This window comes from Puma concolor, chromosome D3 (assembly GCF_028749965.1).
Source record: "Puma concolor isolate L17-30 chromosome D3, mPumCon1.1.hap2, whole genome shotgun sequence".
Lineage (NCBI taxonomy): Eukaryota > Metazoa > Chordata > Mammalia > Carnivora > Felidae > Puma > Puma concolor.
In genome coordinates, this window is record NC_141678.1 from 27345310 (window position 1) to 27366180 (window position 20871).

General features: G+C 44.5%; 1 long non-coding RNA gene across 1 annotated transcript; it reads right to left on the bottom strand.

Annotated features, from left to right (window-relative positions):
* Positions 1 to 3630: 3630 nt before the first annotated feature.
* Positions 3631 to 18350, bottom strand: LOC147575435 (uncharacterized). The gene is made up of 3 exons (XR_015242392.1): positions 17896 to 18350; positions 9255 to 9291; positions 3631 to 3693 (listed from the first exon to the last, which is right to left on the bottom strand). It is a non-coding gene; the product is annotated as an uncharacterized LOC147575435 (long non-coding RNA).
* Between the last annotated feature and the right edge of the window lie 2521 nt (positions 18351 to 20871).

Consider the following 20871-nt stretch of genomic DNA (forward strand, 5'->3'; position numbering starts at 1 on the left):
GTTTTTTGTTTTTTTGTTAAACCAAGTTGGTTAACATAGTGTAATAATGGTTTCAGTGATAGAATTTAGTGATTTATCACTTCCATATAACGCCCAGTGGTCATCCGCACCAAGTGCCCTCCCTAATGCTCATCACCTATTTAGTACATCCCTCTACCCAACACCCTTCCAATAGTCCTCAGTGTGTGAAGAGTTAATCAAGTCACTTATGGACTGTCTTCATCTCTGTTTTTATCTTATTTTTCCTTCCATTCTCCTATGTTCATCTATTTTGTTAGATTCCACATATGAGTGAAATCACATGATACTTGTCTTTCTCTGACTGACTTAATTTGCTTACCATAACACATTCTAGTTGCATCCACGTTGTTGCAAAAGGCAAGATTTCATTCTTTTGGATCATGGAATAATATTTGCAAAAGGCAAGATTTCAATTTTTTTGGCTCATGCGATAATATTCTATTCTGTATCTTCTTTATCCATTCATCAGCCACTGGACACTTTGGCTCCTTCCATAATTTGGCTATTATTGATAGTGCCACTATACACACTGGGGTGCATGTGCCCCTTTGAATCAGCACTCCTGTATCCTTTGGATAAATATCTAGTCATGCAATTGCTAGGACATAGGGTAGCTCTATTTTTAATTTTTTTGCAGACCTCCATACTATTTTCCAGAGTGGCTGCACTAGTTTGCATTCCCACCAACAGTGCAAAAGTGTTCCCCCTTCTCCGCATCCTCGCCAACATCTATTGCTACCTGCGTTGTTAATTTGAGCCATGCTGACAGGTGTGAGGTGGTATCTCATTCTGGTTTTGATTTTTATTTTTATTTCCCTGATGATGACTGCTGTTGAGCCTCTTTTCACGTGTCTGTTAGCCACCTGGTTGTCTTCTTGGGAAAAACGTCTGTTCATGTCTTTTGACCATTTCTTCCCTGAATTCTTTGGTTTTTGGGTGTTGAGTTTGGTAGTTCTTTACAGATTTTGGAAACCAATCCTTTATCTGATATGTCATTTGCAAATACCTTCTCTGATTCCATCAGTTTTGTTGATCGTTTCCATTGCCGTGCAGCAGCTTTTTATCTTGATAAGGTCCCAAGAGGGGCGCCTGGGTGGCGCAGTCGGTTAAGCGTCCGACTTCAGCCAGGTCACGATCTCGCGCTCCGTGAGTTCGAGCCCCGCGTCGGGCTCTGGGCTGATGGCTCAGAGCCTGGAGCCTGTTTCCAATTCTGTGTCTCCCTCTCTCTCTGCCCCTCCCCCGTTCATGCTCTGTCTCTCTCTGTCCCAAAAATAAAATAAATGTAAAAAAAAAAAAAAAAAAAAAAAAAAAGGTCCCAAGAGTTTTGTTTTTGTTTGTTTGTTTTGTTTTTGTTTTTTGCTTTTGTTTCCTTTCTCTCCGGAAACATGTCTACTAAGACGTTGCTGTGGCTGAGGTCAAAGAGCTTGTTGCTTGTTTTCTCCTCTGGGATTGCGATGGTTTTCTGTCTCACATGTAGGTCTTTCATCCATTTTGAGTTCATTTTTGTGTATAGTGTAGGTAAGCGGTCCCATTTCATTCTTCTGCATGTCACTGTCCTGTTTTCCCAATAACCATTTGTTGAAGAGACTGTCTTTTTCTGTTGGCTATTCTTTCCTCTTTTGTCAAAAATGACTTGGCTGTACACTTGTGAGTCCATTCCTGGGTTCTCGATTCTGTTCCATTGATGTATGTATCTGTGTTTGTGCCAGTACCATACTCTCTTAGTGATTATAGCTTTGTAACATAGCTTGAGGTCTGGAATTGTGATGCTTCCATGTTTGGTTTTCTTTTTCAACATCACTTGAACTATTTGGGGTCTTCTCCGGCTCCATACATATTTTAGAATTGTTTGTTCTAGCTCTGTGAAGAAGGCTGATGTTATTTGATAGGGATTGCGTTGAGGCTGGAGATTGCTTTGGGGAGTATAAATGTTTGAACAGTATTTTTTCTTCCAATCCATGAGTGTGGAATGTCATTCCAATTCTTTGTGTCTTCTTCAATTTCTTCATAAGCTCTCGATACTTTTTAGCATACAGATCTTTTACCTCCTTGGATACGTTTATTCCTATGTATCTTATGGTTTGGGATGCAATTGTTAATGGGATAGATTCCTTAATTTCTCTTCCTTCTGCTTCATGATTGGTGTACAGAATGCAATTGATTTCTGTACATTGGGTTCATATCCTGTGACTTTGCGGAATTCATGTAACAGTTCTAGCAGTTGTTTGGTGGAGTCTTTTTTTTTTAATATGAACTTTATTGTCAAATTGGTTTCCATACAACACCCAGTGCTCATCCCAAAAGGTGCCCTCCTCAAAGCCCATCACCCACTTTCCCCTCCCTCCCACCCTCCATCAACTCTCAGTTTATTCTCAGTTTTAAAGAGTCTCTTATGGTTTGACTCCCTCCCTCTCTAACTTTTTTTTCCTTCCCCTCCCCCATAGTCTTCTGTTAAGTTTCTCAGGATCCACATAAGAGTAAAACATATGGTATCTGTCTTTCTCTGGATAACTTATTTCACTTAGCCTAACACTCTCCAGTTCCATCCACGTTGCTACAAAAGGTCATATTTCATTCTTTCTCATTGCCAAGTAGTATTCCATTGTGTATATAAACCACAGTTTCTTTATCCATTCATCAGTTGATGGACATTTAGGCTCTTTCCATAATTTGGCTATTGTTGAAAGTGCTGCTATAAACATTGGGGTACAAGTGCCCCTATGCATCAGCACTCCTGTATCCCTTGGGTAAGTTCCTAGCAGTGTTATTCCTGGGTCATAGGGTAGATCTATCTTTAAGTTTGTGAGGAACCTCCACACTGTTTTCCAGAGTGGCTGCACCAGTTTGCATTCCCACCTACAGTGCAAGAGGATTCCCATTTCCCCGCATCCTCTCCAGCATCTATAGTCTCTGGATGTGTTCACTTTAGCCACTCTGACTGTCGTGAGGTGGTATCTCAGTGTGGTTTTGATTTGTATTTCCCTAATGAGGAGTGACATTGAGTATCTTGTCATGTGCCTGTTGGCCATCTGGATTTCTTCTTTGGAAAAGTGTCTATTCATGTCTTCTGCCCATTTCTTCACTGGAGGATGTGTTTTTTGGGTGTGGAGATTGGTGAGTTCTTTATAGATTTTGGAAACTAGCCCCTTGTGTGATATGTCATTTGCAAATATCTTTTCCATTCCATTGGTTGTTTTTAGTTTTGTTGATTGTTTCCTTTGCAGTGCAGAAGCTTTTCATCTTGATGAGGTCCCAATAGTTCATTTGTGCTTTTAATTCCCTTGCCTTTGGAGATGTGTCAAGTAAGAAATTGCTGCAGCTGAGTTCAGAGCGGGTTTTTTCCTGCTTTCTCCTCTAGGGTTTTGATGGTTTTCTGTCTCACATTCAGGTCCTTTATCCATGTTCAGTTTATTTTTGTGAATGGTGTAAGAAAGTTCTCTAGTTTCATTATTCTGCATGTTGCTGTCCAGTTTGTTCTTGCTAACTTTCCATTACACACATAAAATGATGAGACACAGGCTACTGTTAAATTTTAAGAGTAAATATGGGAGAAAACTACATTCAGAGTGGGAAAGTGAGTTTCACCAGAGGGTACTTTACCTTGGTACCAAATTGAAGTCTTGGCTAGCTGATGTAGGCCATGAATCATCAGGACCAGGTTTGTCGGAAAGCCTCTAGAGCAAAAATATACAACAAAACCATGTTCATTTTTTTAAAAACAAAATTTTAAAAATTAAGGGAAAGGTCAGCTCTCTGTTTATTCAAAGAAGTTTGTTGGCATAATTAAAAGTTGGCCTCTGTTTTTTCCATTAAGTTTTATTTTAATTCCAGTAATAGCAACATCCAGTGTTATATTAGTTTAAGTTGTACAATACAGTGATTCACCAACTCCATACTCACCCCGTGCTCATCATGACAAGGGCACTCCTTCATCCCCATCACCTCTTTCACCCCTCCCACCACTCACCTCCTCTCTGGGAACCATCTGTTCTCTGCAGTTAACAGCCTGTTTCTTGGTTTGTCTCTCCCTTTTTTTTCTTCCTTTGCTCATTTGTTGTTTCTTAAATACTACGTGAGTAAAATCTTATGGTATTTGTCTTTCCCTGACTTTGCTTACCATACTACTTTCGGGCACCATCAAGGTTATTGCAAATGGCAAGATTTCATTGTTTTATGGTTGAGTAATATTCCAGTGTGTGTGTGTGTGTGTGTGTCTATGCATATACATATCCACACACACACATACATATAGGACTTCTTCTTCGTTTACTCGTTTGTCAATGGACACTTGTGCTGGCTATTGGAAATAATGCTGCAATAAACACAGGGGTGCGTGTGTCCCATGGAATTCGTGTTTTTGTATTCTTTTGGGTAGTATCCAGGAGTGCAATTACTGGATCATAGGAGAGTTCTGTTTTTAATTTTTTGAGGAACCTCCATAATGTTTTCCACAGGGGCCGCACCCATTTGCATTTCCACCAACAGTGCAAGAGGTTTCCTCTGTCTCCACATCCTCGCAAACACTTGCTTCTTGTGTCTGGGAGTTTAGCCATTCTGACAGGTGTGAACGTGGTATCTCGTTGTAGTTTTGGGGAGCATCTTTTCAGGTGTCTGTTGACCATCTGTATGTTGTCTGTGGAAAAATGTCTGGTTATGTCTTCTGCTCATTTTTAAACTGGGCTTTTATGGAGGGGGAGGGATGCTGACTTGTATCCATTTTTTATACATTGTGGATACTAACCCTTTACAGGATTTGCAAAACATTTGCAAATATGTTCTCCCATTCCAGAGGTTGCCTTTTAGTTTTGACGGTTTCCTTCACTGTGCAAAAGCTTTGTAGTCTGATGTAGTCCCCTTAGTTTATTCTTGCTTTATATCCCTTGGCTCAGGAGACATAACTAGTAAAATGTTGCTACAGCCAAAGTCAGAGAAATGACAGCCTGTGCTCTCTTCAAGGATTTTTTATGGTTTCAGGTCTCACACTTAGGTCTTTAATTCATTTTGAGTTTATTTCTGTCTATGGTAAAGAAATTGGTCCAGGTTCATTCTTTGGCATGCGGCTTGTCCAGTTTTCCCAACACCATTTGGTGAAGAGACTGCCTTTTCCCCACTGGACAGTCTTTCCTGTTTGTGGAAGATTAACTGCCCATACAGTTGTGGATTTATTTCTGGGTTTTCGGTTCTATTCCATTGAGCTATGTGGCTATTTTTCACACCAGTACCCACCATGCTGTTGGGATTACTACACCTTTGGAATAAAATTGAAATCTGAGATTGTGATCCCTCCAGTTTTCCTCTTTTGCAATACTGCTTTTACCATTCAAGGTCTTTTGTGGTTCTATACAATGGTTAGGATTGTTTGTCTAGCTCTGTGGCAAATGCTGTGGTATGTTGACAGGGATTGCATTACATCTGTAGATTGCTTTGGGTAGGTAGTGTAGACATTTTAAAAATATGTATTCTTCCCATCTATGAGCATCAGATGTCTTTCTCATTCTTTCTGCCATCTTCAATTTCTTTCATCAGTGTTTTACGGTTTCCAGAGTACAGGTCTTTCATACTTTGGACCCTATTTTAAAAAAGCTTTCAGTTCTCTATTTTGCCTCCACCTCTCCTAACCTGTGAAATCTCCAGGAAAGACCCAGCCTGAGTTTCCATAACCAAGTGTGGCAGGCAGGGAATTCTCTGAAATGGTTGAAAATTAAATCTATAAACGTTACCACAATGACTTCTCACCTCACATCTGTCAGAATGGCTCAATTTCAACACACAGGAAACAACAATCATTGCTCAGGGTGTGGAGAAAAAAAAACCCTTGTGCACTGGTCATGGGATGTAAATTGGTATCACCACAGCAAAAGCCAGTATGGAGGGGCGCCAACAAATTAAAAATACAAATACCATAAGCTCCAGTAATTCCACTACTGGGTATTTCTTTATCCAAGGGAAATGGAATACTAATTTGAAAAGATATATGCACCCCTATCCTTATTATAGCATTATTGACAATAGACAAGATATGGAAGCAACCCAAGTGTCCATCAATACATGAACAGACCATGTACACACACACCCATACACACACACACACACACACACATACTGGAATACTACACAGCTATAAAACAGAATGAGATCGTGTCATCAGCAACATCATGGATATACCTAGACAGTATGAGGCTAAGTGAAATAAGTCAGACAGAGAAAGACAAATCCTATATGATTTCACTTGTATGTAGAATCTAAAAAAGGGAACAAATGAACAGAGAAAAAGCAGAAACAGACCCATGAATGCAGAAAATTGACTGTTGCCAGAAGGGAGGGGAGGTGGGGGATGGACAAAGTGGGTGAAGGGGAGAGGGAAGTTCAGGTTTCCAGTTATAGAATGAATCAATCACAAGGATCAAAGGTACACCATAGAGGGCGCCTGGGTGGCGCAGTCGGTTAAGCGTCCGGCTTCAGCCAGGTCACGATCTCGCGGTCTGTGAGTTCGAGCCCCGCGTCAGGCTCTGGGCTGATGGCTCAGAGCCTGGAGCCTGTTTCCGATTCTATGTCTCCCTCTCTCTCTACCCCTCCCCCATTCATGCTCTGTCTCTCTCTGTCCCAAAAATAAATAAACGTTGAAAAAAAAATTTTTTTAAAGGTACACCATAGAGAATCTAGTCAGTGATATCGTAATAGCATTATACATTAACAGATGAGAGCTACATTAAAGCGAGCATGGAGGAACACCCAGAGTTGTTGCATCACACATTACATTGTGATTCAGGTAGACCTCCGTTTAAGTAAATATACGAAAGTGAAGTTTTCTATGTTATGAGTGGAAGTACTAACTAGAGATTAAAAGATTAAAAGTTCCCAAGGCCAACTCTTTTCCTACACTGGTCTTGCCGTATTGAGGTCCATCATAACTATCAAGTCCTTAAAAACCTTCAGGGGCATTCAGCTCCCCAAGGAGAGAGACTGCGATCAAAATGGCCCTGGTAGTTGTGCCTCTATTTCTCTATACATGGCCTGAATATTTTCTTCCCTATGAGCTCCCACTCCTACATCCCTCTTCGGCACAGTTCAGTGGCATTCTCCAACCTTTCAATCTTTAGCCTATGAAGGCACAGACTCCTACAACAAGGATGGGTTCAAATGACCGAGGGTAGGAGCCATGTCCTGCTCCTGGAGAACAAGCTAATTGGGAGTCTCAGTCATCCACACAGTCACCTCAACATAGGCATGTTACCACTTATCCAGATGAAGCTCCCTTACTGATTTGACAAGTCAGTCCTACCCCTGCCCAGCCCTACAGGTACATGGGAAGGGCATCACAGATTCAGGAATAGAGGTGGAGTGAGGAGACAGCTTGCCTTGGGCCATACATCTCTGTAGTTCAGAATCTCCACATCCAACCCCCAATTCCTTGAGAGGATCTAAGCCATCCTCCCTAAGTGGGGGTGCAAGTAGATGATATCATATTTCTCTTTGCTATAAACAGACTCTTCCCAGCAGCTCAAATGATTTTCAGTCTCTCTCAACAGAAAATCTGAAGTATGCTCGCACCTTCAATGAAACCAACAGACACAAAAGCAGAAACCTGGTCAGGACCTTCTTGAACTCTCTATTTGAATATGCCTTTCTAAGCAACTCCCCTAATCCTGGGTCCTTCATTCCTGTCATTCACCTTTATCCCACTTGGCATAAACCCCCATCTTCTGACATCTTTTCTAAAACTCTTATTCCTATCCAGCTCAGTGTTCTTCTTGAAACCTGGTCTCCTCTGCTAATTCGATTCTTACCCTCCTTCATTGTATTCATTAGACCCGCTCCCCAGCTTTCTATTATTAAAACATGTGCCTGCAAGGTGAAGACAAAAACAAAGGAAAGAAAGAAAGAAAGAAGGAAAGAAAGAAAGGAACCCAAATTTAAATCTCATTTCTGTCACTTATCATATCCAAATAAGTCACTTCAATCTCTTTTGAGTTTCAAATACTCCATGGAAACAACCATTGGGCAAGGAAGTTAAACATAGGTTGAAGTACCAGAGGGTATTTTGATGAATTAATCTCTGAGGTTCCCTAAATCTTGAGATTCTAAGTGCTTTTGATTTGGCCTCTGGAAATATGGAGAGTCCTTAGATGGCAGAAGTGGAAAAATTAACGGAAAAAAAAGAAATACCAAGAAAACCAGAGAAGAAAGTAAAAAGGCAAAAACACAGTACAGAAAAGTCATGGGGAAAAAAATCTACAAAAAAAGCAAACGCTTCCTAGAATTAGTCAAGGGTACTAGCCCAAAGGGAAACCAGACTGGGAACTTAGGCAACAGAGAATCATAGAGCAATATCCTCAAAACAGAGGCTGAATTTAATTAACGTAACATGGTCTACAACTAGATATCCTTCCCTTACAGAAAACTCAATCGTCTCAAGAAGAGGAGATATCACCACATCTAAGGAGCTGCCTGACTAGATCTCATTATGTAAAAGCCGTGACACCATGGCCATAGCTGACATCCACCCTAAAATCTCTGATGGTAAAAACAAGGGACTAGTTACCACTGCACTAATTACTTTTGTTAGCACTAGTGGTCAAATATGTAAGGGCAAATGCTTGGACTAACCTGGTTTCTTAAGAAAACCTTAAATTAAAGTTCCGACATCATTACCTTTGATATTCTGAGTTGATTTGCCCTAGGATCTGTGTCTTCATCTCAGTGCTGCTGAGGAACCAGAGAATGGATGTGGAAGCTACACAGGCTGACAGGCAAACCCCCGGGTCAGCTACTCATTAACTATGGAATCATGGGTCGAGTAATCAACCTCCCTGAACCACAGTTGCCATAGTAATAAAAAGTAGGCTACAATAACACAGCTACTTTGCAAAGCTATGCAATGACTATATAACTTAACAGATGTTATGCATAGGTTATAGTGTCTCGTCCAGGGTAGAACACTCAACAACTGCTTTAGTTCTCTGCATTCCCTTAGGAAACACATAATCTTCATTTCATACATTTCATTTCCTTTCCTTTCATTTTCCGTTTCCTTTCATTTCATTCCTTTATACTTTGAGAGTGAGTGCACACAGAAAGAGGGAAAGATATTCCAAGGAGGCTGTCAGTACATAACCCGATGTGGGGCTTGAACTCACAAACCCGAGTTGAAATCAAGAGTCACACCCTTAACCGAATGAGCCACCCAGGTGCCCCAACAAATGTCATTTTTTACAAATCCATAAAAATCCTACCTGGTTATAGAGTCTTCCTCAGTGTTCTTATCTGCTCCTAGAGAAGAAAGCAAAATACATGTTAAATCAACAATCGAAAAATATAGGAAATTACGGCTTATGATTTGTGAAAAAGTATTCCTTTGGGACCACACCTGGAAACCACACTACACTAAATGGTAATTATACCATTGGTAGGCTTAAAGCACTAAGAAATCTTACCTTCTCCTCTATATGGACCAAAAGCAAGAATGGGTTTTATCAGAATTTGACACCTACAGGTGAACTGACGTTTCCAATGACCATCACTGACCAACTCTATGACGCTCGAGGAAAATGGTATCGTTAGGTCAATGTTTATCCTAAGTTGACAATGTCAAACTGAAACTAGCATGATTTTTCTGGACTTCCACTACTAGAGGAGTTAAAAGAGAGTATCTTTATTTTGCTGTAACACGCACGGCAGAACTTCCCCCACTCTTCAGCAGACACTGTTCAGTTTTAGGACGAAACACCCACTCACAAAGTGTGCTCTATAGCTATTGTACTTTGCAGCATGGCCAAACCATAGCAAACAGACTCTCCCTGGCCTTATTTCCGATGGGAAGTTAAGGAAGAAGGATTTGGCATTCCAGTTTGATAAAGTTCTAACCTCTTGAGACTGTCTCCTTCCATTGCTAGAGAGTCTATCTAGACCCACCGTACATCACAGAGGAGGATGATCCCAATGTGCGTGCTATGTAGTGGTTCATGATGTCATTTTTCTCAACCCTCCCCATTAGGTGACACACATCTAGAGAAATGATGCTTTTTTTCATGGAAGGCATATGTCATCAGATCCTCTACTGATGAGCAACAAAACAAAACAAAGGCAAAGAATATCTTGAATGCCTACCTTCAATTACCAGGGAATTTTAACTTTCTAAACATTCAAAGATATCCACTGTATGATTCTAACTATTTGACACTCTGGAAAGAGCAAGGCTATGGACGTAAGGGTTGGGGTGAATGTAGGGATAAAGGGGCACAGCACAGAGGACCTTGAAGGCAGTGAAACTCTTTCACACGATACCACAAAGGTGGATTCACATCATTACACGTTTGTTAAACCTCATAGAACGCATAACACCAAGGCTGAACACTAATGCAAATTAGAGACTCTGCCTGAAAATGATGAGTTTAGTGTCCGTATAAAACGCTCCACTGTTGTCAGGGTGCCTGGGTGGCTCAGTTGGTTCAGCATCCAAGTCTGGATCTGAGCTCAGGTCATGACCTCACAGTTCATGGGATCAAGTCCTGCATCAGGCTCTGTGCTGACAGCACAGGATTCTTTCTCCTCTCTCTCTCTGCCCCTTTGCTGCTCACACACATGCATGCTCTCTCGCTCAAAACTAAACAAAGGAACTGAAAAAAATATACTACTAAAAATGGACCACTGTCGTGCAAGATGTTGACAACAGGGGAGGCTAGGCGTGTACGGGAGCATGGTATGGCATATGGACACTCTCTGTACTTTCTATTATATTTTGCTGTGAACTTAAAACTGCTGTAAGTAATAAGGCTCGTTAAATGTAAAAAACAACAAAACACGGTATCCATTGAAGCTACTCTTGACATATATTAATGCATGATACAGTCACCTTGAAAATTAAGATAGAGATCAAAGTAACACAATAGGGGGACTATCTCCCATATGGAAGTATATGAAAATACATAAAGCAAAATACAAAAATACAAAAGTTATTTGTATACTTAGGAAAGAAAACAATTGGTTAATATGATCAAGTATCTTATAACTATAAACAGGGATTCAGCACTATAGAAATCAAACCTGGGTTTTGCATATAATTAAGAGATTTTATTCTAATTTTAAATCAAAAATCATTATGTTGATCGTATCTAAGAATCATAATGAAAGCTTAATCACATCAAAAAAGACTATAATGACCTAATATGGCCCTAGTCTTTTTTGTACAAATACCTACTTCATACGGATGATGAAACTGAAACCAATACCATGGTAACCGTCATATTACTTGCTATTAAAATAAAATTTTAAGACACCACCAAAAATTAAGTCAGGGCTATAATTCCTATACAGAACAGGTTTCGTCCAGCAGGCCAAAGATGGCTACCCTCAGAACATCCTCCTTGAATGACTGGCCCTTGGTTGTTCCCTGGGATCTTGGATTTAAGGAGGGTTCTCACCATTCCCTACCTGGTCAATAGTGGCTCACTGTGCCTAAGTGCTGGTACAATCAGTGTGCTTAAGGCCGTACACTTGATTTCCTTCTGGAAACCTGGAACTTTGGGACATGCTAAGGAGAAGATGCCTATGTGATTAGCATTTGATGAAAACCTTGGGCACTGAGTATCCATAAGCCTCGTACCGGCAGACAACATTTCACTTGCGCTGTCCTAATTTCATGCTGGAGGAATTAAGCACATCCTGCTAACTCCATAGAGAAAGGATTCCCGGAAGCCTGCGCTTGGTCTCCTCTGGACTTCACCCCATGCACCTTTTCTCTGTGCTGACTGGCCTTCCTAGCCTGTCCCCATACCAAACCACAGGCATGCATGAGTACAACTATATGCTGAGTCCTGTGAGCTCTTCTGGTGAATAATCAAATCTGGGTGTCGTTGGGGTGCCTCTAACACAACTGCGTTATATGAAACTTTTGTTATTTGGGTTGATGTCTAACACGTGGTTACAGTCAGAAGGTTATGTCACAGAATACTTTTCCTGGAAACTCTCTTTCTTGGTATTTGCCTGGAAAATTCCTACATTCCTATATATCCATTTGAAGAAAGTTTAAGAGGAATAGACGAAATCATGATCTCAGAAAGTGTGAAACAAGCAACAATCCTATTTTACTCAGAAAAAAAAAAAAAGAGAGAGAGAATCCTGGTGACTGCCACTATGTTCTACCATATACAAGTTCCTCTCAAATATGAAAAATAAGTTAATTTTCTCCAACTCACTAGGGCTTAGTTCATTTTTCTGGCCGATAGGAATCAAGAAGTAACAGGGATCGTTCTAGAAAAAACAGAACTATCAGACCCAGTATAAAAACATACTACTGATTACAGCTTTTTTTTTTGTTTCTTTTCTGTAATTTCTTAGAAAATTAAAAATATAGTTCACCTATTAAAGGCATTTATTGCCAAAATAATCAAAAAGTCATAATTCCTGTGTCTTCATTCCTGCTGCTCTCCTCTGTTCATCTGCTAAAGTCCTACTCATTCTTCATGTCCAATTTAAATGCCAGCACACAACGTGGAAACCTCTGAATCTTCTGAGAGTTCTCTCTCACCCCCTAACTTTTCATATTCAGGAATCACAAATTCATATTAACTATACTGTTTCTGTCTCTGCTTTATCTTTCCCCTGCCACTGCCCTAGTCAAACACGAGTTCTTAACTGATGATTTTCGCAGGAAAAAAAAACCACCAAATATTAATGTTATTTCTTAGATGAATAAAAAAATTTTCAGCAAAACAAATGAGAAAGACACAAGGCCCAGAAAAAAAAATTAATGGAATAAATTGAACCCCCTGACGTTTTCAATCTACACGACTGAAAGTTTCACAATGGACTAATACCAGGCTAAGAAAACAAGAGCTTCCTTTGCCTCCCAGTCTCTTTATGTGGTTTCCTATAACCTACCCTCCATATGAGGGTTCAGAAAACTATGGCCACAGGCCAAACACAACCTGCCATCTGTTCTGTAAATAATGTTTTATTGGGGCATAGTCCCATGTCTTCACTTACATATTGCTACGGCTGCTTTCACACTACAAGGGCAGAGCTGAGAGACCACATCACCTAAAATATTCACTGGCTCTTTAGGAAAAAGGCTTGGTGATCTGTATTTTATGCCATAACCAGAGTGTCCTAACTCAAATCTAATCTTCTTAGTCTTCGGCTTCAAATTCTCCAAACTCCCTGCATCAAATACTGCCGCCTCCCTCCCTAAGAGCCCTTCCATATTCTTCATTCTTGCTAGAGAATCACAACTTTATTTGGATATTACTGTCTCCATACACAAAGAAGGTGGCCTCACCCTGGCTTCAAAAAGAGAAAGGATTATTCTAAGCTAATCACAGTATCTGATTTACCAGGGACCAGTTTAGGAGTGAGTATGTGATGTAACCTAGTCTTTAAAATGCTAGAGGAAGTCTACTGCAAGCCTCTTCCTAGTGAAAAGAAACACCTAAAGAAAAGCAGTCCTTCCCACCCACTGGATGTTGCCATGTGAGAGTATGATACCTGGAGCTGTTGCTAATTAGCCACCCTGGAAAGGAGAAATAAAAACACTACCAACTCCAAAACTGAACAAGAGACGACTGGGATCCTGATGACATCACCGAACCATCAAAACATTTCTGGTTCCTACTGTTTTCGTCGCTGTTAGAAGTCACGTATTATTTGCCGCTAAAAGCATTCTACCGAAGAAACTTCCCAAGGCCTATCAGGTAAGATCTACTCCTTTCTATAGCACTGACAAACTTCCATAAGCTTGTCTTACCTAGGTATTCACCTCATTCCCAACCATTCCCATAGCACACGTTTTCTACCAGCAAAACCCAACTGCTCATAAATCCTGCTAAGTTCACTCGTACACCTTCGCCTCTGCACTGCTGTGTATTCCGCCAAACACGTAATCGTGATAGTTTACAAACATTGTCAAACATACAAATGTTGGTCCTGCCAAACATTGTCATTCTGCCTCTCTACCTGGCAAACTGAACTACTCACCCTGCATGCTTACCGTAGATTCTACCCAGTCTTTGAAAACTCTGATTCCTCACCGTGAACTTACGGTAACTGGAACAAATGCCAATACAAAATAGCAATGATAATTATAAGCTCTACGAGACTCTGGCACCTAGTAAGCACTAAAGGGAGTAAGTAATACAAATGACAAGGATAACAACAAACTCCTGGGGCGCAGAGACTGGTTTTTGAATGTTTGTATTCTACAACAACAGGATAACACTTAGTAGCTAAAAGGCACTTAAGAGTGACTTGTGAAGTGAACAAATGGGCATGAATAAAAATGATTCCTTTGAAAATTATTTTTAAAAACCACAGAAACTTTTCTGTTTCAAAAACCGCAGGGACAGCTCTATTCTGTTATGAGCACCTTCATGATCCAAACGCTATCTGCTCGATCTTTGCCTTTCCTGTAACTTCCAAAACTCACCTACAGAAGGTCTTTGGTAACAGTCTACCAAGTTAAAGCTTTCTTCCTACTTTCCAGATTGTACAGTGCACTAGTGTCCAGCTTTGGCTCAGGTCATCATCTGACAGTTTGTGGGTTTGAGCCCCACATTGGGCTCTGTGCTGACAGCTTAGAGCCTGGAGCCTGCTTCGAATTCTGGGTCTCCCTCTCTCTCTGCTCCTCCCCCGCTCATGCTCTGTCTCTCTTTCTCCTTCAAAAATAAAGAAAAACATTAAAAATATTTTTTAAATAGAAAAAATAAAAAGCAACGGACTGTTAAGCCAACGGTTCCAGAAAGAAGGGTGGGAGGTGTCTCTGGGCAAGGCTGTGACGGGCAGGGATGTGGCTCCTCTGAACCCAGAAAATGGGGAGAAGGAAGAGTTGACTTGACTCCTGGATTTCTAGGCAAAGAGCTTCCCTATGCCACTCCACTGGAGCCTGGCTCTCTGATACTGGGGGGAGATGCTCCCCAAAGAGGTGGGCAGAGAAACGGAAGGAGAGAGGAAGTCGGCTTTGCTGGGACAGGGGCTTGTCGCCATGCCTCAGGGGGCACCCGTGCTGAACAAAGGGCTCACAAACAGAAGACCTGAACTTGTCCTTTACTGGTTCTGTGCCCTTGGGACATCATTTATTCTCTCTGGGCCAGTTTTCACATCCGTGCGATGGAAATCATGGCACCACACGTGCTGACATTGCAGTGCTGCATAGACTTGGATGGACACGGTTGGGTTATGACAGGCAAAAGCCTGGCTCTGATGTCAGACAGACCTGGGGGTGAAGTCCCTGGCTCCGCACCCTGTCGGCTGTGTGCTCTTGAGCAACTCACGCCTCCCCTCCAAGCTCGGGTTCTCTGTCTGTAAAGTGGGGACAATCGCACTCACCTCAGAAAGTTACCTGTACACACAGGGTACGGCACAGAGTAGCCCCCAGGAAATGGAAGTTCTGATTCCTGAAACGATGTGCCCCAAGAAATACAGAATTCAGAATCAGCCACCAACTCACTACTGTAGGCCGTGCCTTCTTACTGCAGATCCAGAGTCAATGGGCGCTAGAGGCCTTTTGCCCAAATTTGCAAGGTTCTGTCCCTGCCCCCCTGAGGCACCAAGTGGGATGTCCCTCTGATCAGGTGATGGCCTTGGCCTCATGTCGGGAAGAAAGCTCATTCCATGCCCCAAACTCGGCTGCTCCCAGGAGAGAGGATGCAGGCCCACACCTCTGGTCACCAGGGGCAAAGTATACCCACCCACCCCCCACCCCCCGACCCCCCCACCCCCCCACCCCGCGGCCAATAATCCAAACTAGACTGACATGGGTGGGACCTCCAAGGACGCTCCTTCTCCACATGTGGAAACGGAGTCCTCGAGAGGGGAAAGGACTTGTCCAGGGCATCGAGGGAGCTGCTGGCAGAGCTGGCACCAGGGTCCCAGCTGGAGCCCTGCCCAGAGGCAGGTGCCTTGTTCACACATTCTTCTGCCTGTGGCCCCCACTCCCAGTTGAACAGCCAACCATTTCCTTGAAAACGCAGCCATTCCAGTTGCAAACATCTGCAGAGCACATATGACAGCTAGGTTTGGTTAAACAATGAACAAAGAGTCTGCAGGTTTTTAACCTGAAGGCTTTTGGGGGAGGTGCTAGAGACACCCTCCCCTAACACAGTCATCAGAATACTGTAGGTCTGTATGTTTTGTTGGAAGGTGGTCTATCTACATAGAGCTTTCTTCAGGTCCCCACAGGGCCTCTAAGAGAGCTAAACTGAAAACATCTGGGCCTTCCTGAGGAATTTCACACATCCCACCTTATTCAGAAATGCTAGAATCAGGGGTGCCTGGGTGGCTCAGTGGGTCAAGCGTCCGACTTTGGCTCAGGTCATGATCTCGCAGTCTGTGAGTTCCAGCCTCGCGTTGGGCTCTGTGCTGACATCTCAGTGCCTGGAGCCTGCTTCAGATTCTATGTCTCCCTCTCGCTCTGACCCTCCCCCATTCGTGCTCTGTCCCTCTCTTTCTAAAAACTAAATAAACGTTAAAAAAAAAAGAAAGAAATGCTAGAATGTACAGTCAGCCCTGGAGCTGATTCTTTCAACAACACGGGACACGCCACACCTAGAGACCTATACGCAGACATATGCCCGAGCTTTCTGAGCAGGGAGGGGCAGCAACAGGTCCAGGCTTCAAGCCTGTCCTTTGGCGGCTGTCTGCCACCAGGCGGGGAGGGGCTTCTTGGTGCTCAGTGCTGACACCAGATGTGGACACCCTCAACAGACATACACAGGCACAGAAATGAGGCCAGCCCCCAAGGTCTGAGGGCATTTGTGGTCTCAGGCTGAGGACTCAAGATACAGGGGTGAGGCAGCCCAGCAGTGACGGGGTCCCAGGATGTGAAGTGACATAAGGAAGGCAATAGACACACATACAATCACACATACATGGTCACGGCCTCACCCATGTACACAGAGACTCATGCAACACACAGATACACCTCATACTTACGAAAACACATAAACACACAGACCCATATACACGCAATAAGAAGATATACTTGGATATCTCCAGACCGATGCACAGACATGCTCAGAGGCACACACACAGCCACATGTCCTCGCCCACACAGGCGTGTGCATGCTTTACACACATGCACAAACACAGTCCAAGCATCTAAACGCTTCCCGGGAACCAACCACTATGGATTCTCCCCTCTGCGGGCAGTCCAGGGCTACAAACTAAAGGCTGGACTGGGCTCCCAGTTGGCCCCAAGGAGAGGGAAGGGGCAGAGGGACAGTTGAACCTTGCTTGCTTCTCACTCTACTACATGTGGGGGTAGGGTAGGGGGTAAGGGAAACCCACCTGCCAAAACAGCAGGGGACAAGCCCACAAATGGAGTCACCCACTTGCCAGGGGCTTTCAGGGATGGGGGGCGGGGGGAGTCTCTTGGCTCCTGGGGGCGGCTCCAAGCACTGAGAATTTGCGGGAAAGGGGAGATCTGGGATGAGGGGCATTTTTCCACAGTGAACCTTTCCCCCCTTCCGAAGTCTGGTCTTCCTTCTGCAGCTCCATTCAGCCCCCCACCACCCAATACGCCCAGTCAGCACCCCCAGGCGCTTGCCTCACCTTACTGAGATCCAACCACCGGCTCCTCCACAAGAGGAGGTCCTACCCAGACATATCCAGGGGTGCCCCACACCCAGGGAGGGCCCTCCCGCTGCACCCGACCCTGCACACAGCATAAAAACATCCAGAGTCCCCCTATACTCCAACCCCCAAACTCATCCGCCTCCAGTTCCCCGGGAGGTAAATACCCAGCCAGGTGAGCCCCAAACCGAAAATGGCCGTCCCCGCCGCCGCCGCCGCCACCGGCCACCTCTCCTTCGGAGACCCTTCCCCAGGTGGCTTGGAAGCCCCCTCCCCCAGGATCGCGCCCCCGCCCCCGCCTCTGGCACCCACCTCCTTCTTGATGGTGCCCAGCAGCCTCTGTCTAGTGTCCGCCTCTGTGGGACGAGACGAGGGGGCAGCCGGTCAGCCGAGCGCTGCAGCGGGGGCCCGGGGCTGCCCTCCCGCCGCCCCCGCGCCCTGCGCCCGCTTAGCCCAGCGCTGGAGGCCATGGCCGCACACGCTGCGTTCCCAGCCCCGGCGGCCGCGGTGCCGGCTCTCCGGCTCCGCAGCTGCAGCCACAGCGGGGGGCGGGGGGGGGGGTCGAGCGCCCGGTGACGTGAGGCCCCGCCGCGCAGCCTCCCCGCCCCTCCAGCGAGCCGCCGCCGCCGCCTCCGCAGTGCAGCCTGGCCCCTGGCGGGAAGGTCCTCGGGGCGACGCACGCTCTGGGCCCCTACCACCAGCAGCCCCGCCTCCACGGGAAGCCCCGCCTCCCACGCCCTGCGCCCCAGGTCCCACTCCCCCTCTAGTGGGCAGGGCGGAAATGTATCCTTCATTCCCAGATCCGCTCCTTGCCAGGCTGCAAGTGGCCTGAGGCAGTGGGGCCTGTTATTGACAGGCTGCAAGCCTCAAGGTTCTCATCTTTAAAATCGATGTAATAGGGGCGCCTGGGTGGCTCAGTTGGTTGAGTGTCCGACTTCCGCTCAGGTCATGATCTCATGATTCGTGGGTTTGAGCCCTGCGTTGGGCTCTATGCTGACTGCTCAGAGCCTGGAACCTGTTTCCAATTCTGTCTCCCTCTTTCTCTGCCCCGACTCCGCTTGTGCTCTGTCTCTAAAATAAATAAACATTAAAATACATTTATGTGTATAAAATGGATGTAATAGGACCACCTCATCAGAATGATACCAGACATAAAAGAGATAGTAAATGTAAAGCACTTAACAGAGACCTAGGAAAAAAGACCAGCAACCATAAAAGCTGTCATTATTATTAGTAGTAGTATTAGTATTAGTATTATGTCTTCCAAGATACAGTGGCTCTCCACCCAGATTGGCCAGGCCTTACGTGGCTCCCTCTCCAACACGCAGGTCAGTGGGAGAGTGACAGAATAGGATCCTTCCAGGACCCCAATAGGGCACTTGTCAGCCAGGATCTCCAACACTCTTTGCGACCAACGCTTATTCCACCACGTTCCTGACCACGTCCACCCAGACTGCAACTCGGGTTTACAAACGTTTATTGAGCACCTACCACAAGCCAGGTTACTGTACTGAGGATACGGAAGTGAGCAAGATGGGCAAAAGCCTGCCCTCACAGGGCATAGGACGTAGACAGAAAAATAAATAAGCAGATGATGTAGTAGATTGGAAGTTTCTGGAGAAAAATGAAGTAGGCAAAGGAGACAGGTGGGGTTTGTATCTTTGAAGTAGGGTGCTTGAGGGAGGTCCCATGAGGAGATGCCATTTGAGCAAAGAAGAGAAGAGTAGATTAGGGGATTTCTGGAGGAAGAGCATTCCAGGCAAAGGGAAGGGCAAGTGCAAAGGCCCTGAGGTAGGAGTGTGCCACTGGGTATGACAAATAGCTAGGAGGCCAGTGGGGCTGGAGTGGCATGAACAAGAAGGATTGGCAGTCTTCCAAGGTCCTGTTAAGGCCTTGAAGTCCACTTAAAGGACTTTCATTGTGCCCTCAAAAGCCCCCCGGGTTTCAGCCCTCCTGTCACAGGTCAGAGCACACCCTCTTGCTGAGGGGTTCAGAGTCCCCTTTTCTCCATTTGTCAGTGCCATAAGCCAGAGAAGATGATTTTGACTAGCTTAGGGAAAAGAAAATAAGCTGGAAGGTAATGGGCATTCCCAGAGTCCAAGAGGGGCCTGGAGGACTGGGTTGAAAGCAAGGTAGCTCCAGAAAGAGAGACCCATGGGAGCAGTCGCCTGGCAAGGACAGAGTGGTTAGGGTGCCACCACTCAGGTGCAAGGAGCTCCAGCTGTTGGAGGTTCCCGTTCCAAGGAGGGGGCATCCTATTGGCCTGGCCTGAGACCTACGCCTGCTTCTTGCTGGGCAAGGGGAGTCTCAAGCACAACCCACCGCCCCACTATCTCCAGTGAGAGTCCCCGGGGGGCCCAGAGAATGTGAAATGGTTGCTTGGTAGCCAACCCCCTGCCCCCATATCTTAGAACCATATATTGAGGACCTACTGTGTGCCAGCCACTGCATTAAGGGCTTTCGGGTTTGGGTTGCCTGCTTGAAACACAACACGGACATGAGCCCAAGCTTCACTTTTGGCTTCTTAATATTATCTTCTTCAATATACTACATTGTGAAAGGTGAAATAAAATAGTCACTTATGTCAACAGGTTTTCAAATGGAGCCAGAGGCCAGTAAGGAGATGGGCCTTATGCACATCCTCACCGGTAGGAGAACCACAAATGGTGGAACCGGGCCAAACTGCAACTCTTCCAGGGACTCGGCCCAAACACCTGCAGCTTGCTCTAGTAAGAGACCCTGCTTAGTGATAGCCTTAGACACCAGTTACGGTCACCAAGTTTAGTTTCCTGTCACCAACACCAATCTTGGTCATCAGAATTCTTAGTAAACGACATATCCAAGCATTCCCTTTTGTCTTCAAAAACCTTTTCCTTTTATTCCCTGGATGGGCGTGGGGAGGGTAGAGGCACTACTTTGGTTGCTGCCCAAATGTGTCTTTCCCAAACTGCAATTCTGAGACCCCAAATAAATAACTGTTTTTATTTCAGCTCTGCCTCTTCTCTCAGTTGACAGAGTTACATTGTGCTTCGCTAAGCAGGAATGCACAAATGCTTTCTTCACAGCTTCTAGGCCTCTTCATTTTGATACAATTTGAAACGTGTGGGGGTGGTGGGCGGACGAATTCAAGCACAGCACAAAGCATCTTGATCTATTGATCAACTCAATTCATCAGTTGTTAACTGAGATTCATCAACTGTTAACATTTGCTGCATTAACTTTATGTTCTCTGTCTCCCTCTTTTTACAACAAATTGCACACATTGATTGCATACATCTTGATGAATTT